Source organism: Panthera uncia (genome assembly GCF_023721935.1).
Source record: "Panthera uncia isolate 11264 chromosome C1 unlocalized genomic scaffold, Puncia_PCG_1.0 HiC_scaffold_3, whole genome shotgun sequence".
In the NCBI taxonomy this organism is placed as follows: Eukaryota; Metazoa; Chordata; class Mammalia; order Carnivora; family Felidae; genus Panthera; species Panthera uncia.
Genome location: NW_026057584.1, coordinates 99,024,295 through 99,040,134, shown reverse-complemented (window position 1 = coordinate 99,040,134; position 15,840 = coordinate 99,024,295). Strand labels below are relative to the sequence as shown.

Below are 15,840 nucleotides of genomic sequence, written 5' to 3'. Positions count from 1 at the left end.
ATTTACCCTGGATTGCAACATTGCTTAAAGGCAGAGCTAAGAATGTGTTTTCTGATCCTGAATTCATTGCTTTTTTTCTTAGACAGTGAGTTTTAAAATAAATTATTGGTTCATATCACATATTACACCAGATTACATATTAACTATTGAAGTCAGAATTTGAACACAGACCTGCCTAATAGCAAAACCCATGTTATTTATACCAAATCATAGTGATACTTGGTAAATGAATGAACCAAATTATATAAACGAATGAGTGAATAAACATGTGAAGCTTGTAAAAAGAATACAAGAATAAAAGAAATAAATAAAAGAATGAAAGAATACAAGCAGTATTTTTTTAATGTATGTTTATTTAGTTTTGAGTGAAAGAGAGCATGAGCAGGGAAGGGGCAGAGAAAGAGGGAGACAGAATCCCATGCAGGCTCCATACTGTCAGCACAGAGCCGGATGCGGGACTCGAATTCACAAACTGTGAGATCATGACCTGAGATGAAACCAAGAGTTGGATGCTTAACCAACTAAGCCACCCAGGTGTTTTAACAAGCAATATTTTGAATTAGGCAGTGTTTTGATTGAATGCACAGTAATGGTTTTGAGAAGAATATTTTTATCCTTCAGGAATTTTTTTTTTTTCCTTTAGAGAGAGAGAGAGAAGGAGAGTGCCAGCAGGGGAAAGGCAGAGAGAGAGAAGCAGAGAGAGAATCCCAAGCAGGCTCCACAACCAGCACAGAGCCCCCTGTGGGGCTGGGTCTTAAGACTGTGAGATCATGACCTGAGCTGAAAGCAAGAGTCAGAAATTTATCTGACTGAACCCCCAGGCATCCCTCGTTCAAGAGTTTTTAAAAACAGAATCCAACTCTGGAATAGGAGATAAAAGGTGCGGGGTTGTTGTAAGAACCTAAATTGGAGGGAGCCTTGGCAAATAAAGAATTCCAGAGTTTGGCAGCAAGAGCACTGGGGTCAGGATTGTGCTGTCACCTTCAACATGGACTCTGTGATGATAGAGGACACATTCCAGCCATCAACCCATCTCTGTAGTGCCTGCTGTCGATTCTAGATTGCTTCCTGGGAATGTCTAATTGGCTGAGCAAGGGTCAAATGCTTCTGCCAGGGAATGAGGAGTCAAAATTACCCCCACCTTCAATTTCCAATGAGGGAGGTAAGATATTATGTCCCTCTGATATTGTAAGCAATGAGGATTTTTATAAAATAGGAAAGGAAATTAGACATTTGAACACCAAAATAATAAAATATTTCACTACAGCACTTTTTCTGAATAGTGATGAGAGTAGGAAGTAAAAAATAAGTTTAAGTCAACTAATACTTTGAATTTGTCTTAGATGAGTTTTCAGTCGTACTACGAGAAAGACGAAGATTAATTCTAAACAGCTAAAAGCAAGAGAGGAAAATAAATCAGTATCAAAGTTAGTAATTCTAAAGCCACATTGAAATGAAAGCAAGGAATTAAATATGCAAATGCCCATTTTTATTTGAAAGATAGCAGTTTTAGGGTGCATCCGCTGACCTATCACAGGAAAATATAGAAATATTAGGGAGAAAAGAGCAAAAACTAAAGACTTTATGTATATATATATATATATAGAGAGAGAGAGAGAGAGAGAGTTACATAGATATAGATATATGGAGATAGAATTAATTACAGCTTTATTTTAGAGGCAGTAAAGAACAGTAAAGAGCACTCAAATGAAATTATTCACACTGTGGGAATGTATAGTAAAAATATCCATCACACTGTTTAGAAAATAAGCCCAAACAAATGAACACTCACGCCCAGATAAAATGAGTTGTTTTTTGGTTTGTATTTATCTGTTTATTTGGTTTACAAAGGCTTGAAGCTTTGTTTCTGTAATCTATTTGGACAGAATAACAGTTCCAATGTATGGGAAAAAACACTGCATTTTTATCATTATACACAGGCACATGTATTCATAAGAAGGGATTTTGTAATAATTGGCTGGAATGAGGGTTGTAGTATTTGTGGGTCTCATCTTTCCTTCATTCCATATCCTCTGTCACTACCAATAGCAAAAACCTATTGATTCAATTCTTTGTATTTCAGTGACGCACTTAGACAAGGAGGTCTCCAGATCACACTATACTTACAGGTCACAGAATGCTATTCTCATCGTTTTAGAGGATTTGAATGAATGCCAAAGGTTTTGGGTGTTTCCCGCATGCAAATTTCTAGAGAGAAATGTCTTCATAAAGAAAGCAGGCAATTCTGGGTACCATCTGAACTTTTCCATGCTCCATGCAGCTTTTCCTGAATGCCATATTTCTTCCTCTCCAAGACTTTAACAAACTAACAATTGAAGATGTACAGACCACTAAAGAGAGACAGGATAAAAGGCATCTGGATGGCTCTGTTGGTTAAGTGTCCAACTTTGGCTCAGGTCATGATCTTGTGGTTCATGGGTTTGAGCCCCGTGTTGGGCTCTGTGCTGACAGCTCAGAGCCTGGAGTCTGCTTCGGATTCTGTGTCTCCCTCTCTCTTTGCCCTTCCCCCATTCATGCTCTAGCTCTCTTTCTCTCTCCAAAATAAACATTTTTTAAAAATTTAAAAAGAGACACTAATAACACATACTGAAGTCTTAACGTGGTACCAAGTGAACATCATCTACAGATGCACTCATTTAATCTTTACAAAGACCCTATAAAATAGACACTATTGCCCCAAGTTTCTTCGAGAGTAGGAAAATGAAGCCCAAGGAGGTTAGCTAAGTAACTAAACAGCTCACTATTACACAGCTCCTAAGTGGAGGGTTTAAACACAGGCTCTTCAAGGCCCAAGTCCATCCTCCTAACTCCTTCTCCTTTGGCTGCCAAACTGTGACTTTTTCTTTTCTTTTCTTTCCTTTTCTTTTCTTTTTCTTTTTTTTTTTTTTTTATCCATCTTCAGCCATGGAGCATGCTCTTGTCACATGTATTTTGTGCCTCCTCCACTTGTGTTTCAGCATTTGGACTTTCAGTTCGGTTGGAAAATAATCAAATTGAGAAGCTTTGTGTGTTAAGCATGTATGGGAGCATTTGCATCAGCTATGAACATTTTGTCCCTTCACCTGAAGTAAGGTAGGTTTGGGGGTTTGGGGGTGCCTCTCTTGAGTTGCCAAATAGGGTAAAGTTCATAAAATGGTAGTAACCAAAAGCATTAGTTTGTTTGGGGTCCCTTTTAAATTCCTATCCTGCTAATGTTTTTTAGATTCTCCTTTGTGTTGTGCATATCCCCTGCTGCAGGTGAACAGTAGCTCTTTCTGTTCTGCTCTTACTAGTAGCTATTTCATGAGTCCTTACGGTGTTACTCATGATCCATGTAAATATCATATAATTTTAAATATTTATAATTACGTACCCCTTGCAGAATCTGATGAGTTCTACAAAAATCATCTTCCGACTACTATCAAATTAACACAGTCACATAAAATATTCAAAATCTAAATTTAGTATCCAGAGATAAAGATTCTGGCACGGTGGCATGAAAAGATCAAAATATGCTCTCCCCAAAATATAAAAGTGGGGGGAAATGATAAAAAAAAAACCACTTCAGAGCTCTGGAAGTCAACCAAAATAAACAACAAATGGAGAAGCACTTATTCATAAGAAGCGACTGGTACCTGTAAGGACAATGGGAGACACAGCCCTTTTTTTCTGGGGCTGCTCTTATCCCTTTTTCCCAGTTCAGGTGAAGGTTTTTCCAGGGCTCATCTGGCCCTGAAACATAGTCGTCATGTGGCCAGAGGGGCTGACTTGATTTGGCATAAAGGCCAAAATCTATGGTCACATTATTAGTAGAAGTTACAATTTGGGGAGAAAACAAACTGAGAAATCTGCTTCTCTGTTATAGAAGGTTGAGAAGAGGTTAATAAGCAATAAATTTAATGAAGAGGGCTGAGAAATTAGAGTTAAAGCAGGACCAGATGAGGTCCTTATACTTCCCTGAGTGACTAGAGTAATAAGCACACATGCAAAGAACATCAAAAGGAAGCAACCAGAAAGTCCAAGTCTAGGCAGAGTTGAGAACTAGTTGAATTTTGAATGTATTCCACAGAGAGAGTTTTTCAGCAAAGGGAAAACTCCTTGTGGAATCCATGCGTTCGAGCACAACCTCTGCCTAAAATACTAATTGGCCACTAAGCCATAGAGACACAGTGGTATCCAGTAGGAAAGTAGAAATACATATTTTTAAAAAATGGAGCAGAGAGGCACCTGGGTGGCTCAGTTGGTAAAGCGTCTGACTCTTGGTTGCAGCTCAAGTCATGATCTTACGGTTCATGAGATCTGATTGAGATTCTCTCTCTCTCTCTCTCTCTCAAAAATAAATAAATAAACATTAAAAAATTGTTTTAAATGGAGTGGAGCCTCTAGATTTGAAAATTATACTAACTGAAATGCACATTTCACTAGATGGGTGCAACAAAATATTTAAATGGTAGAAAAGTAATCCATAAACTTGATGGTAGATGAGTAAATATGATTTAATGTGAAGGACAAATATTGATGATAAGTGAACAGAGCCTCAGAGACATGTGGGACATCATCAAACATATCAACACCCATGTAAAGGGAGTGGTACAAAAAGTAGTTGAGGAAATAATGACCAAAAACTTCTCAAATTTAATGAAAAACTTTATAGATCAAAGAGGTATAATAAACAAGTAGTCAGATATACACAGAATATTTAAATTTAGACATTTTATAAACATTTATTGTAGCAGTCAAACTTCAGCAAGATAAGAAAATGAGAAAATCTTGAATGCAGAGAAAAATGACATATCATATACAGGGGAAATAACAATACAGTTAATGCCTAGCTTCTTATCATAAATGGTGGAGATTACAATGAAGCAGAATGACATATTCAAAAAAAAATGAAACAAAAACTCTCAACTAATAATTTTATATATGACAAAAATATCTTTCCAAAATAAAGCAATATATATTATATATATAAAGCAATACATATATATTATCATATGTATTTATATGTATTTATATATTTATGTATGTGTACTGTAGTAGACAGACTTAACAAGAAATACTGAAGGAATATGTTTAGTCTAAAAAAAATTACACTGAACAGTAACTTGAATCTAGGAAAAGAAATGAAAGTCATCAGAAATGGTGGGTATGTATATAAGTATAAAATATAGTACTTAATTTTTAAATTTTTCTTATGAATTTGTCTTAAAATATATTTTATAAAACAAGAAATATGCCATTCAATTTTTGGGTTTATGACATATGGAGATGTATGATACATATCCATAAGACCACAAAGGAAAGGAGAGGAAATGGATAATTATTAGAGCAAAGTTACTGTACATTATTGGAATTACATAATTATTAATCTAAATTAGTTTATGATAAATTAATATCTATATTATAATATTTAAAGCAAGTCTCAAGAAAATAACTTTAAAATATAGTTTAAAAACCGAGTGCAACTGGGGCATCTGGGTGGCTCAGTGGGTTGAGCATCTGACCCTTGATTTTGGCTCAGATTGTCATCCCAAAGTCATGGGATTGAGCCCCACATCAGGCTTCTCATTGAATGTGGAGCCTGTTAAGATTCTCTCTCTCTCTCTCTCTCTCTCTCTCTCGCTCTCTCTCAGCCCTTCCCCTGCTCACATGCACGTGCATGCATGCACTCTCTGTCTCTCAAAAAAAAAAAAAAAAAAGTTAAAAATTGACTGAATTAAAACGGTACACTAAATATATTTATTTAATATAATGAACAAAAAACGTCATTGATGTGTTTCAATAAAGTAAAATAAAAGTCATATCTTTGGAAATAAAATCAGTATCAGTAAATTACCTTTATTCCTTTTTACCTACCCACTTTGATAAATTTTTTTGAGTAATCCAACGTAAACATATTCATATGCATAGGCCTAACTTGCTGTTGTTTATGACCTTCTAAGATTAACTATGTCCTTCTAAGATTTTCCCTTATGTAAAGTGTTATTGTCAAGGTTATATTCTAAGCAATATATCAAAAAAATAAGTCATCCAGGCTTCTAGTGATTCTCAAAGACACAAGGACCAAAATAAGTTTCTAATACTCTCAGTGGTAAAGAACCAGCTTTACTTTTATTTTTAAATCTGCCACCAACAAGTGCTTTTATAAAATCTAGTAAAATAAATTACTATAAAAAAATGAAATTTTTAGGAAAACCAAAAACATGAGGCAATGTTTTTGTCAATGTGAGAATCAACACATTTCATCAAATTGCTGTCAAAACTTCTAAACACTCAGTTTCTATACTTAATACATTATGATGGTTAATTTTATGTGTCAATTTGACTCGGCCAAGGGAGTACAGATAGCTGATAAAACATTCTGTATGTCTGTGAGGGTATATCTGGAGATTAGAATTTGCACGTGTGGACTGAATAAAGAAGTTTCACCCTCACCAACATGGGTAGGCATCATCCTATACGATGAGGGTCCGAATAGAGCAGGTGAAGGATGGACACATTCCCTCTTTCTGCTTGAGCTGATCTTAAACTTCTCCTATGCTCTGGCATAGGGGTTCCTGGTTTCTAGATGGGAATTTCTACCATAGACCCCCAATTCTCAGACTTTTGGACTCACGCTTACAACCATCTGTTCCCTGGTTCTCAAGCTTTGAGACTGAGACTAAAATATACCACCTGATTCTTTCCCGATTCTCCAACTTGCAGATGGTGAAATGTGGAATTTTTCAGCCTTCACAATAGTGTGAACCAATTCTTATAATAAATATCCCATTTTAGTATCTATCTATCTGTCTATTATCTATCTATCTATCTATCTATCTCCTATTGGTTCTGATTCTCTGGAGAACTCTGACTAATGCAGTCTGAACATGAAGAGTTTAGGTAATGACATTAGGCCACAGAACATATTTTGAGTAGTTCTGCTCTAAAAGACCACCTTTAGTTTTGAGGGCAAAGAGTCTTTAACTGTGTGTTCAAAGAATGTTTATTTGAACTCCAGTAGTTATCCAGGTTTATGTTGCATAAGAACAGAGCAGATGGTCAATTGTATGATGTAACATCAAAGGCATAGAGGGAGTTACCCTGTTCCCCATTCTAATGCTTTCCAACTTGAATACTTAAAGTTTCTTCCTTTCTCGCATGAAACATTTGTTCTTCTCAAAAGGTGAAAATGTAAGAGACACTTGAGCATGGTTAAAAGATCTGAAGGAACAAATTGCCTAGAGAGGAAACAAAGTTAGCCTGAGAATGCTGAAGGGGAAGAGGGAAATAGGAGATAGAAAATAAATTATCCTATTGAGAAGCATGTATATTCCCTAAAGAAGTTTGCTCGGGATGGTGATAAAATCCAAATTACCTTGACCTGGTAATGAGTTTCTTTAGCAGACTTTATTAGACCAAGCTATAGCCATATGTAAGGTTTAATCAAGGTGATAAGATGCTCTTACTTTATGAATGAACTCTGATGCCCTTTAACCTAGTTTAACAATAGTTAAACAATATCTTCTGAATTTGTGTAAGACAACTTTCTATACAGCCTTGCAAACACACATTCCTATTTGCTAGATAATAGCAGATAGAAAAATAAAAAGAAGATGGATTTTGGAAAGTAGTACAAATCAAATGGAAATGAGGAAATTGTGCATAAGTGTAATTTATTTTTTAGACAACCTCGTGTGCTTTTTTAGATATAATCAGTTCCTAACACATTTCTGAATGGTGTCTTTTTCGCATATAAACTCCCTTTTAAACAGGGATGAGGAAAGCTAATGGTTTTCTTTATCAGTGCTAGAATTGGGTTATGATGCAAACATATATGCAAAAATTTGTAAATCACACAGAAAAAAGTGCGTATGTGTAGAAACTATTATGGTTGAGTTTTCTTCTGAAGCTGTGTTCTCAGTATATAAAACGTCTTTGTAAGTAATGTTTAAGGACGGACTAGTTCTTGTAGTTTTATGGAATATTACCACAAGGTCCCTTCCAGTTGTGGTCTATGATTCAATGTGAACAACATTCTGGTACAATAAAGGAATCAGAAGAGTCACTTTTCCTTTTAAGGGACCATGTGATGCCACAAAAGAAATGACACTGGGAAAGTTAGTCCTGGCTTCAGAAGTTTGAAATGCATAAGTCCAAAGAATAAATTTATGGATTGGTGAAACTGAGTCGATATTCAATCTTGACACCATGGTCGTTGTCCTTTTTATATAATCTTATTTTTATAAGTATATACCTAAAATTTTATAAGTCTAACTTATTTTTTAAGTATTTATCTAACATTTTATAAATCTAACTTATTTCTTAACTATTTATCTAACAATTGTGAGTAGAACCTGTTGATAGAATGATGCTGGGTCTGTGCTGCCCATTCTCTTGTTGGAATCTTAGTCGCAGATTAAAATGTAGGAGAAAATAATGTGTCTATATTATAGAATAACCAATATAAAATGGATTTCTCCGAAGTGGAACTTAACGCAGTTCAAATATGTTGTAGGTATTGAGTAAAATTTGTTGAATGAATGTACAATAACTCATTGCTATTTGATCCAGAGATTCTCTCTCCATAGGCAGAAAATTCACTTTTTTTTAACATGGAAAACATTGTAAAAATTATTAATGTGATGTTTTTCCTCCTTGGTTTCTTTAAAATTTTTTAACATGTATTCATTTCTGAGAGACAGAGAGAGACAGAGCATGAGTGGGGGAGGGGCCAAGAGATGAGGAGACACAGAATCCAAAGCAGGCTCCAGGCTCTGAGCTGTCAGCACAGAGCCAGAAGTGGGGCTCGAACTCACGAGCCATGAGATCATGACCTGAGCTGAAGTCAGATGCTTAACCAACTGAGCCACCCAGGTGGGCCCTCTCTCTTTGATTTCTTAAGCATGTATGTGATTTTCACCCTACTTGACTCATATTATCCAAATCCTGGGCTTGTGGAAAAGAGAGAAAAAATTAGGAATTTTAATATTCAACCTCTTACAGTAAAAAACGGGATTTTCAAGCAAGACTACAATGTTCAATTTAAGCTACTTTCTTGACAAAGGACTGCTTATATTTTATTTTTGGTTTTCCTCTTTAAGCATATTAATAGGACGTCAGACTAGATTTTACATGAGGAAAGATAAATAAAAAGAAGAGAGCAAGTTAGATCCTCTCTTGAACTAAGGTATTTAGGAAAAAGAAAAGAAGGAAGGAGAATGAAAAAGCCAGATAAACATCAAACTCAGAGAGAAAGCTGACTTAGGTACTAAGACAAGCACTGAGAAATTATTTACTGTGCTGCTGGAAGGTCATCTCATACACTCTCCTGTATCACCAGTCACATTGACCAGTGTGCTTAGGCAGAGAGAGTTGCAGCACTGAGCTGTCTTGATCGCTCTTGGTTCCCGTGGAGTATGACTGTTGATTTGCTAGCTAATGACTTGCTGCGAGGATACTCATGGAAGGACAAGGTGACCTCATCAGAGGATGTAGGTAAACATCCATGCTAGGGGACAAGAAAGAGGATGGACCAAGAACAAGCACCAATTAAAGCTGAGTTGAGGGGCGCCTGAGTGGCTCAGTCGGATGAGCGTCCAACTTGGCTCAGGTCATGATCTGGCGGCTTGTGAGTTCGAGCCCCAGGTCGGGCTTTATGCTGACAGCTCAGAGCCTGGAGCTGGCTTCTGATTCTGTGTCTCCCTTTCTCTCTGCCCCTAACCCACTTGCATTCTGTCTCTGTCTCTCTCAAAAATAAATAAACATTAAAAAAATTTTTTTTTAAAAACTGAATTGAAGTGAAGTCAACAGAGTACCCCAAAACCATTGCTGAAGCCTAGAGAAATTAGACCATGAATAAACATCTCTCCACCTGTATCAGTAAGGCATGCTACAGCCAGAGATGCAAAAGAAATATAATTCTGGAGATCTAAGGATTGGCATAAGGTCAGAAAGCCCTTCCTTCCATGTCCTACTTTCCATGAAGCATATGGTGTTTGCCCTACCATACATTTAGATGATGGGGAAAAGAGTCCAGGAGATGGGGAAGGTTATTCCAAAGACTGCTCATATTTATGCAAGAAAGATAGAAAACTCCCTTTAAGGAAGTTTAATGATCAAACTGGACTCAAATTTAGTCCAGCTTAGATATTTAGTAATTTTTTCCTGCTAATTGGGGTGTGAGACCTTGTATGAAACAACATATTCAGTTTAGTCAAAAATAAAGAAATTAACTTTAATTTTGAATATTAAAGTGGCATTGTTAGGTAAAATTTATTACTTGGAGACCCTTTCTCTCCCTACAATTTTAATTTAAAAATTAGAATTATCTCTCAAAAACAACAAATATTGACAAACCATGTTGTTTTTTCCCCTCAAATCAGTTAGTTTCTCTTTTGTTTTCTTTGTTGAATCTCCCAGAAGTCTTTAAAAACAGATACACAAATAAATAAGATAGAGTTCTGCCTTTCTTAGCAAGAGGTTGGGGATAGTTCTAGAAGCCCACCTTTATAGCACACTATTATAGCATGTGAAGTGTGACAGTGTGATTTATACAAAATGTCACAAGAATACCAAAGACAGAGTGACTCCCTGGATCAGGGCAAGTTTTGCAGCTGAAGTGCTATTTAACCTAAGCCTTGAAGAGCCAATAGTAATTGGCCAGTATGGGAAGAAGACAGAGGGATATCCCAAAAAACTTATTTAAAAGCCCAGAAGTGAACAAAAACCGGCCATGTTTGGGGACTCTGAGAGTTTGTTGTGACTCAAACATATTGAGCATGCACATAGAAGGGGAGAATGATTAGCTGTAAGGACAGAAGCAATGAGCCAGAAATACAAGCCTGTGTACAATTAAATATTGAATAGTGAGCCATCTGATATTCGAGTATTATGGGAGCCATGAGTATTATGGGAACGTAGAAAAAAAGAAAACTAATGACAACAGAGTGCTCAGTGAAGGCTTCATGAAGCAGATGTAATTTATTCAGACGCCCTCGGCGTTACAGTTCTCATGTTAACAGTATTCTTATTATGCCTCATGCTACCAATGGGCACCAGTCAATTAAAGCATCGGGACTGGAGGGAACAGCATGTAGACCTTCTGATTGAGATGTATGGCTGTTAGGCTGACTGATCCAGCTGTAGGTATGGGGAAAAGACTAGTTTTTTCTGGAAGCTTTTCCTAAGGACTGCTCCTTAGGTACCATTTCCATTGGTGGTTAGGTGTTTCCTATAACAAGAATTTTGTAGGCAAAACTCAATGGGCTTCTATAATGTTCTTTATGAATATTCTGATGGATTTTGGATTGATTCAAGTGGTGATAATGTAAACTATGTTTCCTGAAAAAAGGTAACCACAGAACCCTTTCCTTGAACATTTCACAGGATTAACTTTCCACAGAATATATTTTAAGGAACACAGACACGGTTTGGCTGTTGACAAGAGAATCTAGCATGTCATTGGGCAATAAAATAATTCAAAATATAGCCGGGTGCCCTAGCAGGGTGTGGAGGTCTGCATCAGGAAATACTTAAGTAGGAAATGTTTAGGTAGACAAGCAAGGAAATGTACAATGTACAAGGAAATTTTTATTAGGGATGCTTCACAGTATCATACCTGACCCAATGTACTTAAAGTATTCATTTCTATGGAAAACCTTTCTGTCTTTTATCTTGTCTCTGAAATGTACATTCAACCGTTTTGACTAGTTGCTCTTGAGTCTCTCCTTCCTTGTCCTTTGGTTTTCATCCCACATCACTACATCAAATTATTTCCTTTACAATATTTTTTAACCTTTTTTTCTACTAAATTGTCTCCTACCAGAAGGTAAGTAAGCTTTTTGAGACCAAGGACTTTAAGATAAGATCACTGCTGTATCCTCAGTACCTAGCACACAGTAGGTCTCAATATTCACTGGAAGGATGGATGGATGGATGGATGGATAGATGGATGACTTAATTAATTAATCTGGGCATTTGGAAGCTCTTGAGAAATGGCGACTGTGCATTGTCTCATTGTCCTGTAAAAAACTACAAGTAAAATTCACCTTCCCATATTCTTGAGTTTTCTTTTCATTGAAATGTCTTTTAAACTGTCTCATTTCTGTACATGTTCGAAGATATTTTCACACAGAATTCAAGCAAATTGACACGGTTCTTGGATGGAAATTTTAATTCTTCTTCCTTTATAATTATACTTAGCATATGCTTCACACGTGTTCCTAATAGCTGAGAAATGCTGTCGTTTAGAGTGATTTTTAGTCTCCTGGTGTCTTCAATTAAAGGGAGCCTCCCATACCAGCTGCAGAGCCAATGATGACATTGTTGTTATAGTGTTATTTCTAATTATTTTAGCATATATTGACCACAGAATATTTGTATTTTAAAAATCCATAATTAAATAATTAATGCAGGCAATGATCATAATGGCCGTTAACATAAAATAGGAGACATTATCTGCCTTCTCATATAAGTGTAAAGCTTCACTTATGAACAAGTGTTGCAAAAAAAATTGTTTTTAATCTTGAATCAGATTAAGCCTCCAGCTCTGGTGACCAGTGTCCATTAAATACAGAGGACATAAATATATCACATGACCCCACATGCAAGCAATCAGTGAAATCTAGACTGTGGAAAAGTCTGGTCAACAACCAGTCCATTTTTTTTTTTCCAACAAATGAATTGCAAGACATAAAAGATGAAAAGAGGTACATTTAATGTGTGGACCTTGTTTTGATCCTAATTTAAAAAAATCAATGGCAAAAAGAAAATAAAACCAACAAAAAGCACTCTTATAAGAAAGTCCTAGGAAATTTAATACCTTATTATTTTCTAGAAAATGATCAAACTCACTTGAGGAGATCCAACTAAAGAGATTCATGTTACTGTATTAACCAATACACCTTTCATACAACTATTTTAAAACATCATTATGTATCCTTTCTGTGCTACCCAGGGAGAGAGCCATAAGGTGTTTTATGTTCATGTCATAACTTAAAGGGAAACTTTCACAGTGTCCAGAGACCTTTATGTCCTGCAAGTGAAGGAGGAGGGTGTCCTCAAATTCCCTGCAGCAGGAACCCATTTAGGTGGCACCAACCTTGACTTCCAAATAGAACAGTGCATCTACAAAAGGAAAAGTGATGGTATCTACATCATAAATCTGAAGAGAACCTGGGAGAAGCTTCTGCTGGCAGCTCGTGCCATTGTTGCCATTGAAAACCCAACTGATGTCAGTGTCATATCATCCAGGAATACTGGCCAGTGAGCTGTGCTGAAGTTTGCTGCTGCTACTAGAACCATTGTTATTGCTGGCCACGTTACTCCCGGAAATTCACTAGCAAGATCCAGGCAGCCTTTCCAGAGCTGAGTGGTTACTGATCCCAGGGCGGACTCTCTCAGAGTCCTGAGACTCTCTCAGAGGCATCTTACGTTAACCTGCCTATCATTGCTCTGTGTAACACAGATTCTCCTCTGCCCTGTGTGGACATTGCAGCCCTTGCAATAAGAAGGGAGTTCACTCTCTGGGTCTGATATGGCAGATGCTGGCCCAGGAAGTCCTATGCGTGCGTGGCACCATCCCCCTCGAGCATCCATGGGAGGTCGATCTCTACTTCTGCAGAGATCCTGAAGAGATTGAAAAGGAAGAGCAGACCGCTGCCATAACGGCTGTGACCAGGAGGAATTTCAGGGTGAATGAGCAGCTCCAGCTCCTGAGTTGACTGCTACCCAACCTGAAGTCCCGGACGGGTCTAACGGCCTGCAGAGCCCTCTGCAGCGCCCTGCAGCGGTTCCCTACTGAAGTCTGGAGCACTCAGCTTGCCACTGAAGTGGCCCACAGTTCCCACTGCTCAGGCCACTGAATGGGTAGGAACAACCATGGAGTGGTTTTAAGCTGCTCTCTACAAACGCAAACAAAATGGAAATAAGGTTGTCAGAAAATAGTTTCTAATAAATAAATAAATAAATAAATCCACATATTATAAAACACATAGAATTGCAGGTTGCTGTATACAAAGACATATTACTAAAGGTTAAAATATTCTCAGGAAAGTTGAAAGTTCTGGGAGAAAAAAAAAGTTTTAATCTCATTTTTCAGCAATTTCATGGCTATCTTTATAAGAATTTAAAAATTATTACCATTCCTCAGGAAAAATTCTTCTTTGTCTTCTGGGGCTTGATGGCAATGAATTTACCTAATCACTACCACCTGCCTTACTTATGACTCACAACTCAGGGCTAGATATGTCGTTGTAATTTCTTTCATGTATCAAATAAAAAAAGTGCAGCTCCTAAACTTCCAGTGATTAGTGGGTGATCTTAGAATGTTCTTTCCAGTTTCGGAGGCTAAAGTTTTAGACCAGTGAATGAAGTAATGAGATGGGAGGTATCTAGAAAGCTTTGGGTAGACTCTTGCCTTTTGTAATCTGTAGAGGGGAGTGATTATTAGAGACAAATACATGCCAACCACAGTTAAATGTTCAACTTTATCTCAGTCACCAACTTCTCTACTTTCAAAACTTTTGTCAGAAGTAAAAGAACAGGGGCGCCTGGGTGGCTCAGTCGGTTGAGCTACCGACTTCGGCTCAGGTCATGATTTCACAGTTTGTGGGTTTGAGCCCTGTGTCGGGATCTGTGCTGACAGCTCAGACCCTGGAGCCTGCTTCGGATTCTCTGTCTCCCTCTCTCTCTACCCCTCTTCTGCTCGCACTCTGTCTCTCTCTGTCTCAGAAATAAATAAACATTAAAAAAAATTTTTTTTAAAAGAAGTAAAAGAACAGATTTATAGAAAAGTCATCATTTTCTTCCTCTTTCTCTCTTTGCTATGTACACATATGTTATTGACGGGAAAAATACAGTGGCCGACATGAAGCAAGGGAGTGGAAAAAGTGAGCCAAAATTGAGAATATCCATTTTCTGGATAGTCAAGTGTTAGCTGTTCTGATATTGAAATAGAAAGATCCTTATTCATTTCATTCTCTATGTATAATCCATATGTGTATGCACATATGTGTTATGGATGTGTATAAATAAATGCAAATCCATACACTCATCTATATATGTAAGACATACACAAATATTTATATACAGAGAGAGAGAGAGAGAGATGAAAGAGAATAAAATTCCAAAGAACATTCTTTTCTCCTTAGAGAGTAATGTACTGTATCTCTTCATTTCCTATATGTTTTCATAATGAATGTATGACTTACATTTTTCTGGATTTATGATACATTTCTAGAGATATAATTGCTATAACTTTACTTTTATAAAGAAAGATATTATTATAATACTAAGTGATTAGTATTATGTTATTAATAAAATAATCACATAAAATAGCATGGACAATAATATTAGAAGATTTTCTTTTTTTCCTCTTTACTGGAAAAATTATCATTAAGGAAGGTATAGGAGAAAAATAATCCCTTCTCCTTTGTTTTTTATTTCTACATGTAGACATACCGAGACACATGAGCATAAATTTTAAATGACAATTTAAAACATGCTTTATATAAAAATATAAATAAAATAGAACATTCTTTCATATTTAAGATTATGAAAATATAGCATATTTAGAGCTTTGAGGGGGAGGGAAAAGAGGGCAGAAATTTCTTTTTTCTTTTTAATTTATTCATTTTGAGTGAGAGGGAGAAAGCAGAAGTGGGGTAGAGGTAGAGAGAGAATCCCAAGTAGGTTCCATACTGTCAGCACAGGACCCGGCACAGGGCTTGAACACTCGAGCTGTGAGATTATGACCTGAGCTGAAGTCAGACGCTTAATCCACTGAGCCACCCAGGCACCCAAGGGCAGATATTTCTAATGTGAATTCTAAGTTTCTTAAAATAGTAACTCCAGTGCTAC

General features: G+C 36.7%; 1 pseudogene; it reads left to right on the top strand.

Annotated features, from left to right (window-relative positions):
- LOC125911431 (uncharacterized) overlaps positions 1-13,875 on the top strand; it is a 109,256-nt pseudogene extending 95,381 nt beyond the window's left edge.
- The last annotated feature ends 1,965 nt before the right edge of the window (positions 13,876-15,840 follow it).